This window comes from Aptenodytes forsteri, unplaced genomic scaffold (genome assembly GCF_000699145.1).
Source record: "Aptenodytes forsteri isolate BGI_AS27 unplaced genomic scaffold, ASM69914v1 Scaffold340, whole genome shotgun sequence".
Lineage (NCBI taxonomy): Eukaryota > Metazoa > Chordata > Aves > Sphenisciformes > Spheniscidae > Aptenodytes > Aptenodytes forsteri.
Window position 1 is genome coordinate 460,212 of NW_008795441.1, and position 22,145 is coordinate 482,356.

Consider the following 22,145-nt stretch of genomic DNA (forward strand, 5'->3'; position numbering starts at 1 on the left):
GGTTCTGTCTCATGTCCCTTTAGTCATTACAGAATTCAGGGCATCTGAATCTGCCTGCCTGCCCTCCCCAGCATTTACAATTTAATTTTTTTTTTTTTAAAAAAAGCCTTTGGTTTCACTCTGAATAGCAGCTGTATTTGCTATTTAGTTTTTAATTTCTGATGGTGAATATTTTTGATTGCTTTTTCCCCCCTCTAGCACTACAGTGGAATCACAACAAAGTCCCATTTTAAATATCAATTTTAGCAATTCAAATTAAAATACTAAAAACTTACACTGGCACAGTGTTGTTTTAGAGGAATTTTGGACTCTATTCACAGAAAAGTAATTAAAAGAGCATTTTATAGAGCAGATGATTTCTTTTCAAAGGTAAATAAAGGTGAATCTGTAGTTATATGGGCAGTGAAGGTATATTTCATTCCTTATCTACATATAGAGCTGTGTTCCCATTATTGACAGAGCAATATCCTCACGGAGCTCTGAAATTGTATAAGAGTTTCAAAGGAAGCAGGTTAAGCGATAGATTTGCTGAAACCATTCAGGCCAAAATAAGTATTTATCCATAGGTTTAATCATACATTGTCTGAGAAGTCACAAGTATAGCTTCTTCTAGAGATAGCACTGATGTGAACATGCATCTGAATTATAATAAAAACTACCCTTAGACTTAGAAAAAAGGCAGAAAAATGTTGCTGATAAGTAGTGAAAATCACAGGGTGTAAGGAAATGGATTATTTGAAGAGAAAAGAGCTTCTTGCAGCACTGAGAGATCCCGATTTCCATTTTAGTTGCATCAGCTTTTACACCAGCATAGCCTTCTTGACTTCACTGGTGTTATTTCTAATTCATGGCAACAAAAAAGAAGCAGCATACAAAGAAAACTAACTATAACCACTGTAAAAAAAGGAGCAAGTTTCTGTATTACGATGACATTGCTAAAGAACATTCAATTCAATGCAAGCTCATATTTTTCTTGAATTTTCTGTAAACATATTCTAAAGAAGTGATATATCTGCAGCAAAAAGAAAGCTGTCTGAAAAAATGAATTTTAATGACTTAATGCTATGATCATCATGATCATTCATTTTTTTATTTTTCCCCCACTTGGTAGGGAAACAAAAAACACAAATTTACTCTACCATTGACCATTGCGTTTCTGAACACCAAAAGAAGAGGCAAATCATAGAATCATAGAATCATAGAATCACTGAGGTTGGAAAAGACCTCTAAGATCATCGAGTCCAACCGTCGACCCAACACCACCATGCCCACTGAACCATGTCCCTAAGTGCCTCATCTACTCGTCTTTTAAATACGTCCAGGGATGGGGACTCAACCACTTCCCTGGGCAGCCTGTTCCAATGTTTCACCACTCTTTCAGTAAAGAAATTTTTCCTCACATCCAATCTAAACCTCCCCTGGCGCAACTTGAGGCCATTTCCTCTCGTCCTATCGCTAGTTACTTGGGAGAAGAGACCGACACCCACCTCGCTACAACCTCCTTTCAGGTAGTTGTAGAGAGCGATGCGGTCTCCCCAATCACATGATGTAGAAGTATGATGTATCAGCATGTAGAAGTCTGTATACACAGAAAGAGCACAATATTGCAATTTGCTGGTGCTACTTACAGAGGTTGGACTCACCTTCCTTCCAAATGCACGAAAACAAATACACTGCAGTTCTTTAACTTTCATACTTTGGAGAAAGAGACCACCTCAATAAATAAGGTATATCACTTAAGTTATAAATACTACCTAAGTATTAATACAATCTTTCATTTATCATTTAGCCCAAGACTATGTCCTCCTCCTAGACTTCCTTTAATTAAATTTCTGTCTATTTTACTATGAGCTACCAAGTACTGTCTTCCCATGCTTGTTTCTCCCAGATACTTGCAGGCACCAGTAGTATGGTGTCCTGTGGTTTTCCCCATCTGACAGGTATTTATCCTTTGTTATTTTAAGGATGAAAAGCAAGGTAAGAAAATAAACCAAAAAAAGCAATAAATGTAATAAAAGGCTGTACTACATTTTCAACTTCATTTATCAATTATGTACTAACACATATTATATTAAGCCAAAACACAAATTGACCTAAAATCTTTGCAATAGAATGTGGGGGAAAGGTGCCATTTCCTACTAACAACAAACCAATTTCAGATTTAGCACCCATTTTGCTATATTTCATAAAATAAATTTTGTTTTTACTATACTAAATATATGTAGATTCTTGTTGTTGTGAAAATAGTCATTGTGCTGCTATTTTGCTAAACGTGTAGCCAGGACAGCTGAATAACACAAGCTACATACATACATGATTTTTGCCTCAGTCAAAGCAAGTGTGTTAGTTCTTATGGTTAATAATTAAGAACAGTGACCATCTGCATGCACAGATGTGCAGAACAAATTGTACCTCAATTTTGAGAAGGAATTCATGGTTCTGTACTCCAAATTTCTTACCTGTTTTTTTTTTAAAAAAAAAAGACTGGAGAAGTAAACCCTGATTTTGTGTTGTAATGCAAAAAAGACTGGAGAAGTAGACCCTGATTTTGTGTTGTAATGCTGCTCTCCACATACCTTCCATATATTTGGCTATTGACGCTCCCATACCCATGTTGATTTGATCCCTTCCCACCCCCTGTCCTGTGCTTGCTTTTTCTTTAGGTTCAGAAATATTTCTTCCCAGAGGAGAGTTTGTAAAAAATAAATTTCTTTTCTGAGCTAGTCTTATTTCATATTAATTTAGCCATTCATAAAGGTATGCCTCACTGGGTTTTACCACGATAGGGCTACCTCTCACAGGCTGAGACTGAGCTCGGCAGAGCCAAAGGAAAGGTTCACCAGATCCTGTAGCAGTATGGTGAAGGCCAAAAGCACTTCTTTCATTTATTGCTCTTTCAGATAATTTAAAGCAGATATTGGATAAAATAACCAAAAAAAGATAGTAGACTAAAAATATTTTTAGCATACTATTAAATACACATAGAGCTAGGTTACAGAGAGAGTCCTGAAGATTTGAGACCTGAATCCAGACTTTGAACCTCGCCAGAGTTCACATGCATTTGGAATGTTGCTTGTGCTCAGCAGACTGTGGACCTAGGAAGAGGACTGTGCAGTGCAAGGGCTGGTTGGGATCCTATCAAAGCTACCAGAAATGAGAAGCATTTGATTAGGTACTTCTATTCTGCATGACCTCTAATTTCTATTGTACACAAAATACGTGTCCAGTTTCCTGTTCTCCTGTACTGGAGTTAAATTTGTGTATTATATTCATATAGCTTCATGTGTGTGTTAGCGTATATATAAACAAAATATACCTAAACAATCAAAATAATTCATTTTTCATTCTAGCACCAAACAACATCTTCAAATATTGGAAAAAAGCATGGTGATTTTCTGGACCATAACTCAGCGTGCCAGAACACAGTTATTAACAGTTAAAGGAGAACACTTAAATCTGGCTAACAACACTTCAGCAAATCAGCACTTAAGAGAAGCACATATGGTTCTGCCTTATGCCTAGCTGCACGCTGCCAACAGGAAGAATAAGAACTTGATTTAATGTTGGCTCTTACTAGGAATCTTTTTTTTTTTTGTTAGTAGGAGAACCTTGTTGCTTCATATCTCTGGCACAAGATGGACAAACTTTGAGTAGGGTGACTAAGCTCCCAACACAAATAGGAAGCTCCATTAAACATATTTACAAAGGTTCATGCATGCCATTGAGATCAGTACATGAGCCATCTACTGCATTGGTTTAAGTTTGAGAAACAGCAGTGTTGAGTTCCAAACTCGTTATCCCAATCTTTCCTGATAAGGACACACATATCCAGCAGAAGCAGTCAAGTACCCACAGGAATTACATGAGACAGAAGTGCTTTTTTGCACACACAGAGGCTGGCTAGTGCTGCTACCGAAGGTGGAAGAGCAGGCTGCTTTCCTCCTGGCCCACAACCCAGAGTGGTTTATACAGTTTATCATCCCTCAACCCAACTCTTACTATATGCAAGTTGCACTGGCTTATCAATCTTACTTTCCTGTACATTAACAACAGTTAAAGAAATTAAACTTTTTGATGTAATGTAGGCTTGCCCAAGAATAGCAGAGAGGAAAAAAGTATACTCTTAAAAATACTTGACATCCAGTGGAAGTTTATTTCCTTAATGCTTCTGCAACCAAAGCAGCAAAGCTGATCCTACAGCTAACCCTTCCTTAGCCCAAGAGCCCTTCCAAGTCCCATCAATTCCAGAAAAGACTAGGTCTGCATTATCATGCAGTCATCATAGCCCTTGGACTTTTCCGTGCCAAAACAAGGCACGTCAATAGTCTGATGATGCTAGCAGGGGAAGATTTCTTTTAAGAATTGCAAAAAATCATAAACTCAAAAAGTCTTTGAGTGAAAAGAAGTTGGATGACAACTAGCAACAGTTTTGTAATCCAATACTACTCTGTGGGGAAGAGTACCATAAATGAATTTTCTGTACAAAAATTTATTAACAGTGAAATCCATGTGACTGGAGAATACAAAAACTTTTATGTAGAACTGACAATACATTAAGATTTTCAGTTTTATATCTGTGTCTTTGTCCAAGTTTTCAGGAGAAAAAACTTATTTTGGAAGTTCTCAGTTCATAGCTGAGATTTTAAAGAAAGGAAAATTCTATGCAGAGATACATTAATATTTTTATTTAAATTAGCTCACAGGTAAATATCCTCCTTTATCTCCCTTCTCCTTTTAAATAATCAACTTTAAATATTTATGAACCACCAAAGGATTAATGAAACTGAGCTAAACCTGCTAAAAGTCTTCATAATGCCATTAGATTTGTCAGAAATTTTAAAATAACCTGAAGAAAATGAAGGAGTTTCCATTAACACTGGATGACCGCCTTAGGGCTCCAAGATCCTTAATACTGTGGCTGAGTTTGCAGCTTTGGAGCTGACATACGGGAATTCAAAATTTGAGAGGATGCAGGCAGATGTATTGGCTATCATTTAAGTTCTAATAAGTTCTGTTCCCTGATGACTACATACACTGTGTAGAGGAAAAAAATTATTTAATACAAGAAGATAGGTTAAAGCAAAATCATTATTCCCTGTAACCTGACTCAGACATGACTTCTTTAGTATATTCTGTGAGACACACTTTGTATGTGTGGTCCCAGTTCTAATTAACACCCCTGGCAATTACTGATTTTAATCTTGCTGTACTATTTGAGCTCAAGTCCAAGCTGCCTAAGAGATTTTTTTTTCCTCTTTTGTTTCCCCAATTAATTAACAGTTGCTGCTGTCTTGCCAATGGACCACATTTTCTTTTGCTGCTGCTTCACCATCCACGTACAAAGCTCTGAATTCCAATGATTTGGTTGTACTGACAGTTTACACTGTTTCTGAATGAAACTATACGTTTTACCAGTTTGTACTTATTTTAAATAAATCTCCTGCAAAGGAGATTGCAAAGGCTGCAAGGCATGGACATTGTTTTCACGGGACGGACGAAGATCTGCTTTTTCCTTGCCCTATGAACACCATCACGCTTATTTCCATGTAGTTTTGGTATTCCTTTAGAAGACAGACTAGAGCTCTCCTGGATCCTTGATTTCACTTCTGGCTTACAGTTTACTCTTACGTATTCCCCACCACTCACCTGAACTGCACTGCACAAGCACCACAATTCTGAGTCCAACCTCTTGAAACACAAAGAAATTTTAGTGAAAAGTGTCTCAGTTAGGCACTGATACATTAACCCATTGTCCATGGGGAGGGAAAAAGCCAAGAAAGAGGACGCAATGGTAGAGATCAGGCAGAAGAATAGCCCTAAAAAGGGAACAGAGTTCATCCTGATTTCCAGACGTGATATAAATCTTTTTAGACCCTACAGTTAAAAAGAAGTATCTTTCTTAAAAGTGAGAGAACATGCAGGTCAGACAAGATAAAAAAGCCAATGTTTCTACAGCTCACGTAATTGCTTAGTTCTGCAGTTCGGACATGAAGATATAAAAATAATCAGGAGAGCTTGCACACTTTTTCAAGTTAATAGAATTCCAAATTTTGTCATTAAATCATATAACAATTAGTTTCTGCACAGTGGTTAGTTCTAGGAGCTAGCAGAAGTTCTCAGACCTCAACAGTATTATTCAAATGTCAGCATGAACCAACAGACTAAGAAAATTCACCATGCAAAAGAAAAAAGATAATCCCCAAGTACTGGTTATTTGATCTTTTCTTACACCAGCATAGCAATCAGTGCCAATGCACTCTGCAAACCGTCTATACAAAGCTGCACTGAGACTCACTATAGGTATATTAAGGTTATAGGAGTAAACTTGAGACCTCATCATCTTCTCTTCTTTCTTACTCTGGGAAAATGAAGACACCAAAGTTGTCTTATAAATATTACATAAGCCTCAAATGAAAACCAAGAGCTTATTAGAGTCAAGCCTTAACTTCTTGATGACTAAGTTAGAAATCTCTTCTATCTGTTATGAAGAATACTTTTGCGTTATGGCTTGGCCATGGAAACCCCGCTGCCTCCGAGGTTAGCTAGGGCTATCAACTTACCCTTCTCTCCTGCCTCTCTTGCTTGTCCCTTTTCCCTTCACTACAAAGACTGACTTGCTGCCCTAGAAAGCTTTTTGAATTTAAAACTTTAATACAATTTCTTCCTTTGTATGATATAGAAATCTCTGACCTCCCTCTCTTCAGGATTCTCTTCCTCACTCGCGTACCCCTCAGAGCTATAGTAGCACTGAACATTTCAACAAATATTCTTCCTAAAAATCTGGAATTAGAGTTTGGGTTCCCTCCCTCCCCCATATCCTTTAATATAAATAAAGCCTTAAATACCTAGAGCTAATTTAAAGCAAATAAAACATTCAGATCTTCTCAGATGAAGGAGTTTTAAAGTCTTTTAAGACTGCTATAATATTTTATAAACCACCCATCATAAGAAATATATCCAGTATAAGAATCTTATCACATTAAATTTTTCTAGTTTATTTTTAATATTCTCTTAGGTAAAAAATTCCAAAATTCTTTATTCTTTCCATTTTGCACTTTCTTGTTACCTTGACCCATTGAGTTCATATAGAGTGAAAGGAGCAGAGGTAGAAATGTGAAAAATATACTTTAATATCTTGTATTAGAAGACAGAAACAAAGATCTAGATTTTGTGGGAGAAAAGCAATATATGAAACTGAATTATGTCTCTAGGGCAAAATCAGATTGCTCCCTTTCTAAGCACTGCAAGAGTAGATACAAATAGAAATAGAATGATTACTGTCTAACAGAGTAAAGAAAGAGGAAAACAATCATAGGCAAACATATAATTGTCAGAGATGTGTATGTAGATTTCCTATATATACAATTAACAGATGTGTGTCTGCATAAGTATAGACATATAAATGTGTAAAAAAATGTAGGTATAGCTGTATGCATCTGTGTTTAAAAAGACTCAATAAAAGCAGCTCGTTATTTCTATGTACCTACATGCCCCTTAAAAAATTTCTTAGCTAGCAAGAAGAATTGTATTTGCTCTAATTGTCAGTTATGGTACATAGGCACAATATTGTCCTCATTTTTTTCATATTAATGGTTTTCTATAGTTTTATGTTTTCATAATTTAAAATCCATCTATAATTTATTCTTGTTTTGCTTAGCAGTCTAAAAAGTTATTAGCAATATATTAGTTAATTGAAAATTTTTTTCCAGTTTAGATTACCACTGCCAGAGTATTATGAGATAAGGTACCAGCTCAAAAATAATACTTAACAAATATTAAATTATTAAAATGTAAATGAAACAAGAGTAAATGAAACTAAGTAAGTAATTTTGTCTAATTTTGTTATGATCATATCTTTAGTCCCAGATAAGAAAATATTTTACTACTTTTCTCATTATGGCTTACCCTTCTTACTGTTTATCATCTCTTTCATGAACCTTAGCTTAGGCAAAATACTTGAAGACAGAGGACATAAATCACTTTTGTGATTATCATTCCATCTAGAACTAGAAAAAAGTCTTTTATTTCTTCAATGACTAACTGCATCAAAAATTGAAGTATCTAGATAGTAAACTGACATGTACCTTTCAATCATCACTTCTGCTTCTGGGGCTTGCTTTAGAGGTACAGAACATTCATCTCTTGGTCAGCAATTTAACAGTTTCATAAGTCAGAAACACTGGAGACACATATCATGAAAGAGAAAAAAAAATAGTTCATCCAGAGTGTTTGTCAACCTGAGAAATGGAGTTGGATTTTGTCTTGAAGGGGGTAACCAAGCCATAGGTATTTCCTGAGACAAAAATATTCTTGTGGCTAATGCTAACCTATCTTCATGTGATAACGAGTACAATATATTGCCTGGTGTTCGCATGAGTTGTCTGGAGAGTACTCAGAAGACAGACAGGTTCTGTACAGTAGAAGAGCGGGATATCTTCCTGAGCAGCAGATTGATGCTCTAAGCATACAGCTATAAGAGGGACTACACTGGAGAGATGGAGCAATGGACCTTTCTTTTTCAGCAAGCTTAATATTCTGCTTCAGATGGATAGTCTATACAGACTTCACCCCACCAGATAATACTTCTGCCTGCCTCTCAAGGGAAGGGGGGGGTGAAGCAATAAGTAGACCTTTATGACAAATTATTTTCCCACTCACATACCAATAGCTTTGCTCCAACAGCTACCAAACAATGAATTATGCTATTTAAGAATCTGAGCTAAATCCCTTTAATGCAAATAAGGAAAGATTTGGTGGGCCAAAGTATTAGAGTAACTCCATTCACAAGTCAGAAATGTTATTTGCATACAGCTCTAACACGAATTCCTGCTTGGGCTTGGGTTTTTTTGTTTTTAAAAATAGCTTCCAAAACATTGCTGATTTCTGGGAAATCTTTTTTGCAGCACACTATGGTGCTAAGAACCTAACAGAATCCTGAAGTGAATTTTGCTGAGACAAGGAGAGAATGTCATCTCGCTAATTAGAAGAGGTTCTATCATTTAAGACCTTGGAACTATTTTCAGGCTGTTTAGCAATTAGGGAAAACTACTGAACACTTCTCAAAAAGTTATAAATAGACTACTTGACTGCATTAAATTATTAAATAATCCATTTATTGCACAGCAGCTACATGGTTCCACTAGTCCAGCTTCCTTCACTTTTACAGTAGATGAACCCCACAAATTTGCTCCTCCTGAGTCTCACAGGTAAAAGGTTTTATGCAGGAAAATATTCGGAGTAGAACTAAAACCAGAGGAAGGTGCAGTTAACAAAAAACCCCTTACATCAGCCCACTGATGTGGTAGTGCTCGAGGCACAAAGCCTGATCCCAGCCACATGGCTTTTAGGGTGCGGTCCCTGGAGCACCGTATCCCTGGACTGTTCCTGATCTTTGTTCTAGCAAGGACTAGAGGGAATGATCCAAAACAAGGCCAAAAACCTGATCTTACAGTTAAGTAATGCAGATTATTGGGGTACAGTTCACATGCTCTTGGACCTTGCTAACACGCTGCAGACACAGCTCAAGCAAAACCAGACAGAAATTATTTGTTATGCACCAAGTCTTTTTCTAAAGAGACTGCACTAAAGCAGTAGTTCCCTGTGATACAATTTATAGTAGTACCGCTACATAGTGCTATACTAATTTCTGAATGTACATGATAATTGTTTTTTAAAGAGGCTTATTCTGCTTTGGTGCAGAAATGAAACACTTCCCAGCTCTGTTCTGCACAGTGCTGGGAATATAAACTAGGTATCCTCTGATTTCAGTAAAGCCAAGAAATTCTTGGATTTTACACTGGCAATCTCCCAAGGAGAGTAAGTCGGTGATTTATAGGAAAAGACAGCTATAAAAAGCTCTTGCTTTCTTCAGTTTTAATCAACTACAGCATCACTGGCCTTTTGGATTTACTTCCCCTCTAGATATCTTTTTAAGATACAATATGCATTTTGCGGAGTGCAGATTAGACTGCATCGGTTTGTTTTGCCATTTCTCTTCTAAGAGAAAACCTTAAGAACACAGATAATGAGAATGTGGAAACCAGAGTCATGTCTGTCCCAGTCAGGCCCGAAGCTGCCTGGGAAGGCATTTATCCACTATTACCATTTCCTATCAAAACTGTGGATCTTCACACTGTGGACACAGCAGTACATCTAATACTGAGTGTATATATGAACACTTGCAAGGCAAGAGTCCAAGCCTACAAACACTTCTTACCAAGCAAATTGTTTAATACTGACATTAACACCAGTAAAGCATCCTCTCAACCAGTGTAAGACAATCTTGTCTTGAATAGCAAAATTACATACTGTTCTGGTTCGCTGGGACACGGGATGCTCAGATCCTGGTAGGAAACCCTACTCTAAGAGACTAACAGAACGATTCTTACCCTTAAATCCAGATGTATGCGTAAACTAGACCCATTCTGAATAATGATGCACCCTATAAACCCACTAAACCCCCTTTTCACCTATTTGTGCTGCTCCTCAAAGAAATTTCCAGATGGTATAAAATAACAGCTGCCCAGGAGGGACTGAGGCTTGGCCCTTCAAAGCAACCCTAGTTATGTCCTTCTCTGTGCCACTGCTCTTGGTATAGAAATGCTGTCTGATTAATTGTTTCTGCTGCTGAAATTAGTAGTATTTGCCTTCAACACTGAGAAGCAAAGGTATTGGTACGATATTAAGCAAATGATCACACTACAGAGAAATGGCTGCATACAGCACGTAAGTGGTCAGAGAGCCATCCAGTGGACCAGTAGGAAATGGAAGAAAAAGTCATCTCAAAAAGGGAGATGAAGTTATATCCAGAGAACTAAATATCATTCCCTTCTGCTGGATGTTTTTTCTATATTTGTCTTTATCGTGGGCAGTGACCAACAGATAAAACAATCGTTATTTAGAGAATGGGAAAACACAGAATCTGAAATATGTGCAGACTCTGCACAGATGTTAAAGGGCATATTTTCCTAACCTATAGCATCGTCTCCACTTTCTCTTTCCACAATAAAAATTGGAGGGTAGGCAAGCATGTTGAGGGTTTTTTTTTTTTCTTCTCCTGATGTCCCAATGCTATTTCCATCCATTTCTGCCTCTGTCGTCTTATTTTTACACTGAAAACTCCTTCATGGATAAAATATTCATAACCAATTATTCTTGATCGGTCTTCACCTACTTCTACACCCTCAATATCAGAGAAAAAATGAGCTTTCTTTAAATAGCTTTTCCCAATGCAGAGCCTACATTTTATTTTAATCTGAAACAGCACATATTTTAACTAGCAAGGCACAAGAAACCCCATACATTTTACAAATATTTACTACCTAAACTCCTCCCTTCTGACTTGTTCTCAGTCTTTAGCAAAAGAGCATTTATTGTTACAAATGGTGCGGAAGAACAAAAAGGTTTTCTGTAGTAGGAAATGGCATTCAGTTAATGGAGGCAGCAGGTGAAATAAAAGAGCCTTCCTGGAAATATAGGAAAATTTTCACTAGAAATAATTTAATTTTTTCCCACCCATTTTATAATTTATTTCAGTTTAAGCAATGTGGTATTTATTTTCGCCCTGTCATACAAAGTATTGAGATCAACAAAAAGATTTGTTTTACTCCAAAAGGTATGAGATTTTAATTGTAACTGTCTGAAATGTCTAAGTAATCGCCCAAGACTTTGTCATACCTACAAAAGAGGAAAAAAAAAGGATTTGCAGCTGATTAGATACCCTGATGGGAAAAAGACTGCATGGAGTCCCTGGATGGGACACACAGGCTAGTAGTGCTCTCCTCAGTGGTTCCAGCTTATGAAAGGGACATGATTTAATTTGCTACAGTAAGGAAACATGTTCCTAGATACTGTGGGCAAGCACCTAGGCAACAAAGATCTAACTCATCATTCTGCTAAAACTGACAGTGCCCACTAGCGTTACTGAAATAAGCTGCAGTTATAATTAAATCTCTTCTCCAGGTAACCCTGTCTTTCCAGAGCATCACATTAGATCACCTTTGACAAAATAAATGGGATGCTTTTGCCTCAACCTGAACTTGCAAATTGTTCAAGCAGCACAATTGTTAACACAAAATGAGCATTTCAGAGATGTGATTGAAGCATTTTGACCTTGATACATTCCTCCATATGGATTTATGCTTGCAGGTCTACTGCTATATGCTTGCTTGAGAAGGATAGTACGAAAAAGTGGAAGTACCAACTGAAAGAATCAACGCTGATATGAATCAGCTGTTTATTTAAGGACATCTCCATGCCACCTCCATACCACATCACACACGTTACTCAGTGATTGTAGTTCTGCACCAGAAACTATCCTACAAAAAGTTATCCTATGTAAAAGAAGCTGAATCTTATCCCTTCATTTGCCAAAGACATAGTTAAACAGAATTCCACTATACTTAAGCTGGATTTCTAGGGTTTAAATGTTTGCAAAGGGGAAATTTCACAGTTCACAGCAAAATGACACAAAGTACTAAAAATAAAACTATAGACAGACGAGACCATTCATTGTAGGGTTGGTATTCCTGTTCTACGCATATGTTATGAAGTTTCCATGCTGGGTATATGAATTTATTTTATATTCAAATAAGCCATTTGTATTAAGGTATACACCAGATGACTGAATAGGGTTGAGGCTGCATGCTTGCAGAACAAACCAGTCATATTTATATTATATTTCATACATGCTTCGCAAGTACATTCTGATTATGTTTTGCCTTTTTAAGATCAAATCTAGGGTCTTTCCTCTACAGCATTTCTATCACACTCAGAACTCCGCAGAGAAGCACTGAACTTCTATCTCATACATGATGTAAGATAATTTTGAATACTATTTTAAATACTGCTTGAAAATTATATTACTATTTTTGATTAAAATAGACATATTTGCATGCTATTTATCTAATCATTGAAAATACATGGAGGATTAAAATCGATGGATTAAGGTATAGGTGGTACTTAGTGAATTGACTGTTATTTTATTCAGTTTACACTATATTACATTTAATAAGCAGATATTAAATGTTGTGTTTTGATACAATTAGTTCAATGCATTGGATACTTGTTACCTGTTTTATTGTGATTGGAGTATACCCACAGATATCTTTTGTTTGATTATATGACTGAATTAGTGATAATTAATCTTTTTATGGAAGTCTGTGATGGTTCTAGAGGAACTCAGGCAAGTAGAAAAAGCTGTCATATGTTGAAAGAACTCATGAACTCGGTGAAGAAAACCCAACAGTGTGGCCTGATCCTGCGTCTCTATGCCCATTCTCCCTCCATTAAGATTGCTCATCAGCACTATGGTATGCTAAAATGAAAGGGGTTTTCTGAATTTTAAAAATGGAGCATAATAATTCACGTGAAAATGTCACTTCAGATGTGACATCTTTGAAGAGATACCTGAATGTGAATATAATTGCAATAATTCTTCATATTAGTTTAAACAACAGAGTCATAGCCAAAATGCCTAGAAGAGGTCAAGAAGTCATGTAGTCCATTTGGGTTCCCAAGGTGGATATCAGCTATACTCGACCCATTCCTGCAACATGTTTTTCTAACCTTTAACCTCTTCCAGAAATTCTTAAGTATTTTAGTCAAATGCTTAATTGTTATATTTCCTAACATTAAATTCTACAATACAAAAGCCTAAACTGTAATTAATTTAAAAATAAGAAAACTCTAAAAAAGCACCAACTATATTTATATATATACACACACACACACGCACACACAAAAAAACCTATCCTTGAAACTCTAGACAACCGAAAGGCAACTAGTGTAAGGGGCACAAAGGACAATATACCTTAAAGGCACCTTTAATGTTTCTTTGCAGAGATATATAGTGTGAATGTACATGTTTCCTTCTATGAAAAGCGACATTTTAGTAATATTACAATACTACTGTACAATCAACTTTTATCAGTGTCCTCCTATTTTATCAAATTAATGTGTATGTGTTTAAACATAAAAGCACAACACTCGATTCAAATGAATTAATGGGGGGGGAGGTGCATCCATCATAATAACAGAGAGTAGAAAAGAGGACTGAGATGTATTTCACATAAATTTAAAATGTATTTTATTTCAAATCAAGGGGACCTGAATAGAAAAAGTAACTTTTAAAAGTATCTTTTTTTTTTTAATCATACACTTTCAAAGGAGAAAAGCATTTTTAACTTGTCTTTTCCTCAAATCTAGGTATTGTTTTTAGTTCATTGTGTTAATGTCAGAAAAAAAGATCAATATAGTAATATATATTAACCTTCCTCTCATGTGCAGAGTCAAAGAAATTCATGAAGCAGATTTAGACTTCTAGCAGAAAAACAAGCTGCAGTGGAAACAGCAATTCACCTCACTGGAGCACAAACACAGAATTGCTAATATAGAAGTAAGACAAACTTAAAGAACATCTTACAAAGTCCAAGAATCATATAAAGGAAGGAAGATAAACAGAATTTCTTTGTAGAGAACTGTGCAGAAAATTGGGAATGATATCACAATTTATCATCCTCTTTTATATAGAGGAAACATCCATTTTATGTCATAAGGTTACAGGCATTGTAGTATTATTGAATGCCCAGGATCCACCTTTTCATAGGGATAAGTGCAAATCCATCACAAAACATATCCTACTGTTTCTTCTGCGTTCAGCAATAGTTAATATAAAAAAAAAAAAGACACAAGTTTAGTAAAGATGAAGATTCACACAAAATATACAGATGTGTATTTCAAAACACCTTCCCACCCTTTGCCAGCTTCCCATTTCAAGTGGTATTTGTTTTCATTGCTATTCACTAAAATAATCTGAATATTCCAGCTAAGTATTGTAAGAAAAACATAAAATACGGCAAAGGAAATAATCAGCCATGTAATAACACTTATTCATGTTCAAGTAGATTAAGAGGGCAATAAATAACCAGTATATACAAGTCTCTGCAGAGAAATGCAGTGGGGTGCTTGCTATCCCTGCCTCCCAGAATAAAATTATTCCAAAAAAACAACTGCAGAGACAACTAGCTAAAAAAAGCACAAAGAACCCCCTTTCCTCCCACTATGTATTACAATACAGACAAAAGAACAGTACAAAGCATCTAATATGGTAATACAGGCTCTCCAGATAGAAAGTAAGCAAACAGTGTTGGATGTCCTTAACCTCCTGCACATAAACTTTTACAAATGGATTCTTCCACTACCCTTTCATTATGATTAAAAATGTAGGAACTACCAAATTCTTCCCCACCACGTGCAATAATGTAGTTTCCAATACAAACTAGTGCAACAGTTTACATTTGGAGGTGAGGTACAAGAAGCATCATCATGGACAAGATACAACCTGCCCACGGAGAAAATTTATTTTCAGTCCCAAGTACTTAGTGATTGATTTATAACATAGCACTTGTTATTTGATATCCTTTATGAAAATTGTATCCTAATGCAACTGCAAATGATTTAACTATATCCAGAAATATCTACTCCTCCTTTTTTTCCACCCGTTTATGTTGCCAAAACGTATGCACAGATTTAGGGTGTTAAGTTCTCCCTTTGAACAATTAAAGTGGTCCTTCTTCCCCCATCAGAAAAAAAAGGAACCTGGAGCTGGCCAACGTCTTTTACACACCAAGTCCATCCCACTGCCGTGGCAAACACCATGTCCCAAAAAGCTTTTACTGCACTTATCAGTCCCCACTTTTGAAAAGCAATTTAGTTATTCACTTCCACCATTCCCCTAGCTTGATATTCGATAAACTGAATTAAAATCTTGTTACTGGTATTTGGAAACAGAACTGAAAAAAAAATTATCTTTTGCAAAGCGTTATCTTTTCAACCAGATATAAACATAGGATTCCTTCAACACATTTCTGGGGATGTATAAAGTCTGCTCTAACATAGGAAAAGGCAAAACACCAAAGCGCAAAGAACTTCATCTTTGAAAACAGCATTTACTATAAGGTATTATACACTAGAGAACAGCAACTGAAGTAGTAGGGATAAGGGAGAAACAGACAAACAGATCTGAGAAATCATGTGTATTTCATCTTCAAAGTACCATAAAAACAAAGCAAAACTTCTTTCTATTTTAAATCAAAGCTGACTTTTTAAATCAGTATTCTGCCCATTAAGTAAGGTGAAGCTCAGAAAACCTATTTGTTGCCAAACTCAGATGGCTAGTTCAGAGACCAGGGGCTGGAACTTATTAAGACTAGCTTCCTTCAGCAATCACACCATTTCCAGAAATCTTTTATTTGTCACGGAAACCTAAGCAATGGGCAAAAAGCCAAGCTTACATACCCCTCTCTCCCCAACACACATCCCACTTGGCATTTATTTCACATCCGAAGCAGTTCTCTTCCAAGAGCTCGCCTAAATCTCAGCAGGCAGCCAGTTCAAGCATCACGTTTTCCTTCAGGAATATACGGCACGACTGACATTCAGAGTAAAATATTTCATTTCGGTCAGACTTCATCCATCTCACTTACCAAATGAGACCCCCGCATGGCAAGATGATTTCCAAATCCTCAAAGCAGTATGTGTCAAGATCTTACAAAACACTGAGACATGAAACAACAGCACTGGCACCAGCTCCTTGACAGAAATGACAGTAGCTTAGTGTTGTTTTGCTGATTTGCAAAAGTAGATTGCAGCCACAGCTGCTGTGCAAACTGAATCATACTTTCCAGAGAGGGAAGAGAAAAGGAGACATCTTTCAGAAGACACACTGTCTGGAGAAGTACTTCCAGATGCATCACCATGTACAGGGTACGTTTCCTATTCTGCTGAAGCAGAGGTAAACAGCTCTGTAGAAATTACATGAGTCCTTCCAAAAACTTCAGGCACAAACAAGCCCTTACAAATTCTGCTGGTTTATCATTCTAGGTGTTTTAACTAATCTTCCATGAGTTGTGGGTAAATGAACAGGTCTGGGAAAAGGGTGGTGAAGATTTGTCTGGCTTTTCTGGGGGAGGTGAAAGGCAATATATCACATTGATAGGATCCCGTGACAGTGATTCTCAGAAGTTGCACCGGGAAGGATCTGTTCAAAAACAAAGCATCCTGGCTTATAGAACCAGATGCTGACCTCTGGCTTGTTTTTATCACGTGTGGGGTTTTTTTTGTTTGTGGGGGTTTTGTTGTTGGTTTGTGGGTTTCTTCCTCTAAAAGTACTTGGCAAGCAATAAATGACTTTGATATAATAATATATGTCAAACCTAGCATAACCATATCAGAGTGAGGAAGTCTTCTAGCCAAAAATAAGGCTGGAACAATACAAGGGAGCGGGAGTATCATATGAGTTTTTGTCCTGATATTACTTTTCCCTATGAATCCATTTATGGCTACAAGCTAGATACAATACAGATGTTTCTTCATATATAAAAGGAGAAGTTTTCATACAAAAAGCATGTAAAACCTGACAGATTTTACTTAATCATTTTTTCCAGTGTTCATTTCTGCATATGTTGTTATTAACTTGGTCTGAACTTAAGCTTCCATTCTGAATGAACTCCAATTTTGTTTTAATAATTTCCATTTCTGAGTGGGCAATAATTTACTGTGGCAAGTAAATATTGTCAAGTAATAAAAATTATAAGAAATTTAAACAAAGAATACTTGGATTGGGGTTCAAATGTCCCAGATTAAAAGCATTTTATAATCATATAGCTTTGATTATAATCATTGATACCCACAGGAAAACACTAGTTTTCAAATGATCTCTAAACACCTGTATGACAATGACATTTTAAAAGCACAAGAAGCAATAGTATCTCTGCCGTTTGTCATTTCCTCTCACCAGCTACTGTTTTGATGATTCCTTCCTCAGAAAATGAAAATTTATTGTGTGTAATATGTAGAAGTGAAGGGAAACATAAAAAACAATAAAATAGATTCAGAAGAGACTACTCAGAAAGAATGTGTGATAGATTTTCTTTGCCTTTTTGCTATAACAACATACACCTGATTCTCAGCCAAACTAAATCAGTGTAACACCACTAAAGTCAATATTTGATATTCTTTCTATGAATTGTCATTGCTGTGGATGCAGCCAACAAACTTCTTGCTTACCTTAACATCTTCTTTTCTCAAACGAGGATACTTCATTTATAAACTAACTCCAGAATGAAAACTTGCACATGTACCCAAAGGTAGAATCTATCATTTTTTATTATGGACAGCTATAACTGTGTCTCAAGAGGAAAGTCCAAAACATTGCAAAAAGTACTCTTAGCAAGGTCAAGAGGATCAACTTTAAGTTGACAAATACCAAAAAAGGGAAACACTAACCAAAACCCACTTGCTCAAAGTGACAAAAAGATTAATTATTAAATCAGCAGTTTATCCCTGGTTAGTAAAAATGCTAAACTTCATATTGGAGTCCAAATTCACCATTATGCTAAATATCGTATTTCTGCATTGGATCGTCTAGTATTGCTCAATTAGTTCTCCATGTAGAAGTAAAAGTACTGCAAAAAGTTAAAAACCATAGCTTTAGCATTTCTCCCTTGTTAGAACGATGGCAGGTCACACTGGTACAGTTATATTACAAGCAGAATGCAGGAGATTTCTTGAAATAGAAAACAATTTCTTTCTGAACTGTTTAAAGAAAAACAAATATATAAAATGCACATATTTTATTCCCTTATTAATTTTTAAAATTGTTTCTCTGGCCTGCTTGCCTTACAATAATGTTTCACCTGATTGCTTATGTCAGATGTATTACTGTCATGTCACAAACCATGCTGTATTCCAAAGTAGATTAATGATGAATATTTGGTTAGAGGTGAGAAAACAACACCGCACTGATTTTTGGAAGGCGAGGTCTGAGCAGAATTAATAAGGCAATCTGCACAGGGCAGAGGTCTGCTTTGCACAGCATCGACGTTAACCACAGAATCTGTGGGTTGGCTAGCCAAAAAGGCAGGCTGATACAGTTGATAAGTGTTTTCAGGCAATGAAACTTTAGCAATTATTTTTCTGATGTAAATAGAAATTTTTGTTTGGAAGTGAGTTTCACTGAAGTAAATAGGACATACAATGTACTACATCATATTCTACATCTTGAAATGAATGCACTTGCTGAACGTAAGCAGCTGGGAGTGAGCAAAACATGGAAAACCTTACCTAGAGCTTTATCTTTCAGTCTGATCATAAACTAAGTGTCCCACAGAAATTAATGAGAATTTTTTCAAATTATTACTTTGCCACTTCCCCCTAAGATACTTATTCCAGTTTTTTTTCTGCTGAGCTGCGGCAAAACAAATTTAAGCCACTATATTGAATTCAGTGCTACTTTTAAAGAAGGACATACAATCATAGAATCATTTAGGTTGGAAAAGGCCTTTAAGATCATCAAGTCCAACCATTAACCTGGCACTGCCAAGTCCACCATTAAACCATGTCCCTAAGCGCCACACCTACACATCTTTTAAATACCTCCAGGGATGGTGACTCAACCACTTCCCTGGGCAGCCTGTTCCAGTGCTTGACAACCCTTTTGGTGAAGAAATTTTTCCTCATATCCAATCTAAACCCCCCCTGACGCAACTTGAGGCCATGTCCTCTCGTCCTATCACTTGTTACTTGGGAGAAGAGACCGACACCCACCTCGCTACAACCTCCTTTCAGGCAGTTGTAGAGAGCGATAAGGTCTCCCCTCAGCCTCCTTTTCTCCAGGCTAAATATATTTATAGGAGGAAATATCCCTATTTTAAAGTGTTCCTTCTCCAAAATTTCCACTTATTTGGAAAGAAGCTCACTGAAATCACAATTCATGATGTGCATACATTTAGCAAGTTTTCCTGTACAAGTATATATTCTTAGAATCGTCACCAATCTGAAGAACCAGCTGTCCCAAACACCACTCCATTCTTTATTCTTATAGAAGAAATGTAAGATACAAATGATTTTGATGAACTTACATCAAGGATAAATGGCACTCTGTCTCCACATTTATAAATTCAAAACCTGACACGCTCCAACACACCGCTTTTCCCTCTTTTGCAGCTTCCCCGTTTGAAATCTGCTGCTCCAGAGACTCTCAAATCCATTCCCAAACCCATTTCTTAATGTCAGCGCAGCATTCAACGGTCAGGCTGCAATGTGCTTATCTTAATTTGACATTATGAAATGGAAATTCTTGGCAGGGAGAAGAGGAAAAACAATTTTCCAGATGCTAAACTTTGAGTCCATTTCTAGTAAACTGCATATATGTTCCTGACTAAAAAGCTTATTATTTTATCATGGGAGTGCTTGCAAATGTTCAGTTTAGCCAGTTTTACTTTACAGTCGAGAAACAACAGGCCGAGCAGTGCATGTAATGTGTGTTCTACTGTTTATTCCACTGGTTAAGATTTTGTACTGGAGAAGAGCAATAGAATACGGAATATTTACACCGTACTATTTCTCTGTCAACTACATCCTGCATTCACCTACCCAATTCCCAGTAAAATCCAACCAGCTGGCTGGGGCAATGAAGTAAACGGGACATACAACATTGCTTATGCATTTGAAATCTATGCTACCAAATGTGTAATAGAAGGGAAAAAAAAAATCTGAAAGGCATTTATAAACTGTCTTCAGGGTTAGAAACAAGATTCATGGGGAGGGAAACACTTTGATTATACATCCACAAAGCTCCAGCATCATAGGATGCATCACTTGACAAAGCAGATAATTGTTTATAGGATATAAGTAGGCATACCTTTGACAGCTTTAACTGGACAGTGTCACTTAAGCGACCACTGCAGAGAGTATATATGTCCCACAGGATATTTAGTTAAAGTTTACTTACAGCAATGTAGTGACAAAAAAGCAATTCTGACATTTGATTGAAAATCGAGTTGCTAGCAAATGTTAGCTTGGCAGTTTACCACCACAGCTTTAAAACATTCCTTCTGTTTACCCCATTATTTTATTTAGTCTTCTAGATCTGGTAGGAAACAAACAGAAAATGCAAATACAACACATCTGAATAAGCAGTTCAAGGACCTATTATATCTGAATGGGTGAGAGCTGTCTTAGAAAAACGCTTCATTCTTCAAAGTGTAAAAATACCTTCTCTTATATTGCTGATTTCACAATATCTACTCTGTGTCACAAGACATTTTTTCCCCCAGTCTCTCTGTACAATACCCTAAATGATTGCTAATATAATTTGTTTCAGAAATTAGGCCAATCATCCTGGTTTCTCTGAAAATCAGGGAAAACATTTCTATACCTTTAAGCCATGACAGATTTAGGCTGGTTATCTACAGAGAAGGTATTAAAATTTTCATCTTCATTTTTTAAAAATCTCCCCCCCCAACACTACAGATATCATATGCACATGCTGTAAATCATAACTCAAATTCAAAATACATACTGGATAGTACTTGCTCAGAATTTACAACAAAAAGCTGAAACAGACGCTTGCCTACTGTATCTGAAAGTCATCAGTCACGTAAAGAAAAATCAGTCTACCAACTCATATGAAATTATCTTTTGTTACTTATTTTGTCTGTCAGTCTTCATCCAGATGCTTTCATCTTCTCTTTCAAGGTCTGTTAAAAATCTGTGTCGGAATCTTAAGTGACTATCGAAAAGCTTTAAACAATCCGATACTTTATTCAATTGTTACTTTGTCCTCTGAACAGATACTACACCAAATTATAGCTTGTAGAACATGAACAGAGTGAAGAGACACGTTTTGGCTGCATCCTCTCTCTAAAGGATACCATTGAGGACCACTTAGTTGATATGTTCTACTATTTTTGGTATAAAAGGAATACAGGCAGAAACTTGTAGAGTGACTCAGTATCAGTGAATAGATTTGACAGAGCATTATCTTCATTGTTAAAGGGTACTTCCCCATTTCAGGTAACTGTGAATAGGTATTTTTAAATTATTTTGTGTTTTTGTAACTGCTTTACCCAACAAAGAAAACTGGCATTAAATTTGCCTAGATTTTTTTTTTCCCTCTTTCCAAAATAACTTTTTCACCAAAAAAACTTCTGCCATATTGAAAATAGAAGTTTTGGCCAAAATCACAAATTAGGTTTGATTCAATTTGGGGAGGGAGGAAAGAGACAAGGATATGGGGTTGTGTAGTGGTTTAACCTCAGTCAGCAACTGAGCACCACGCAGCCGCTCGCTCACTCCCCCCAGCC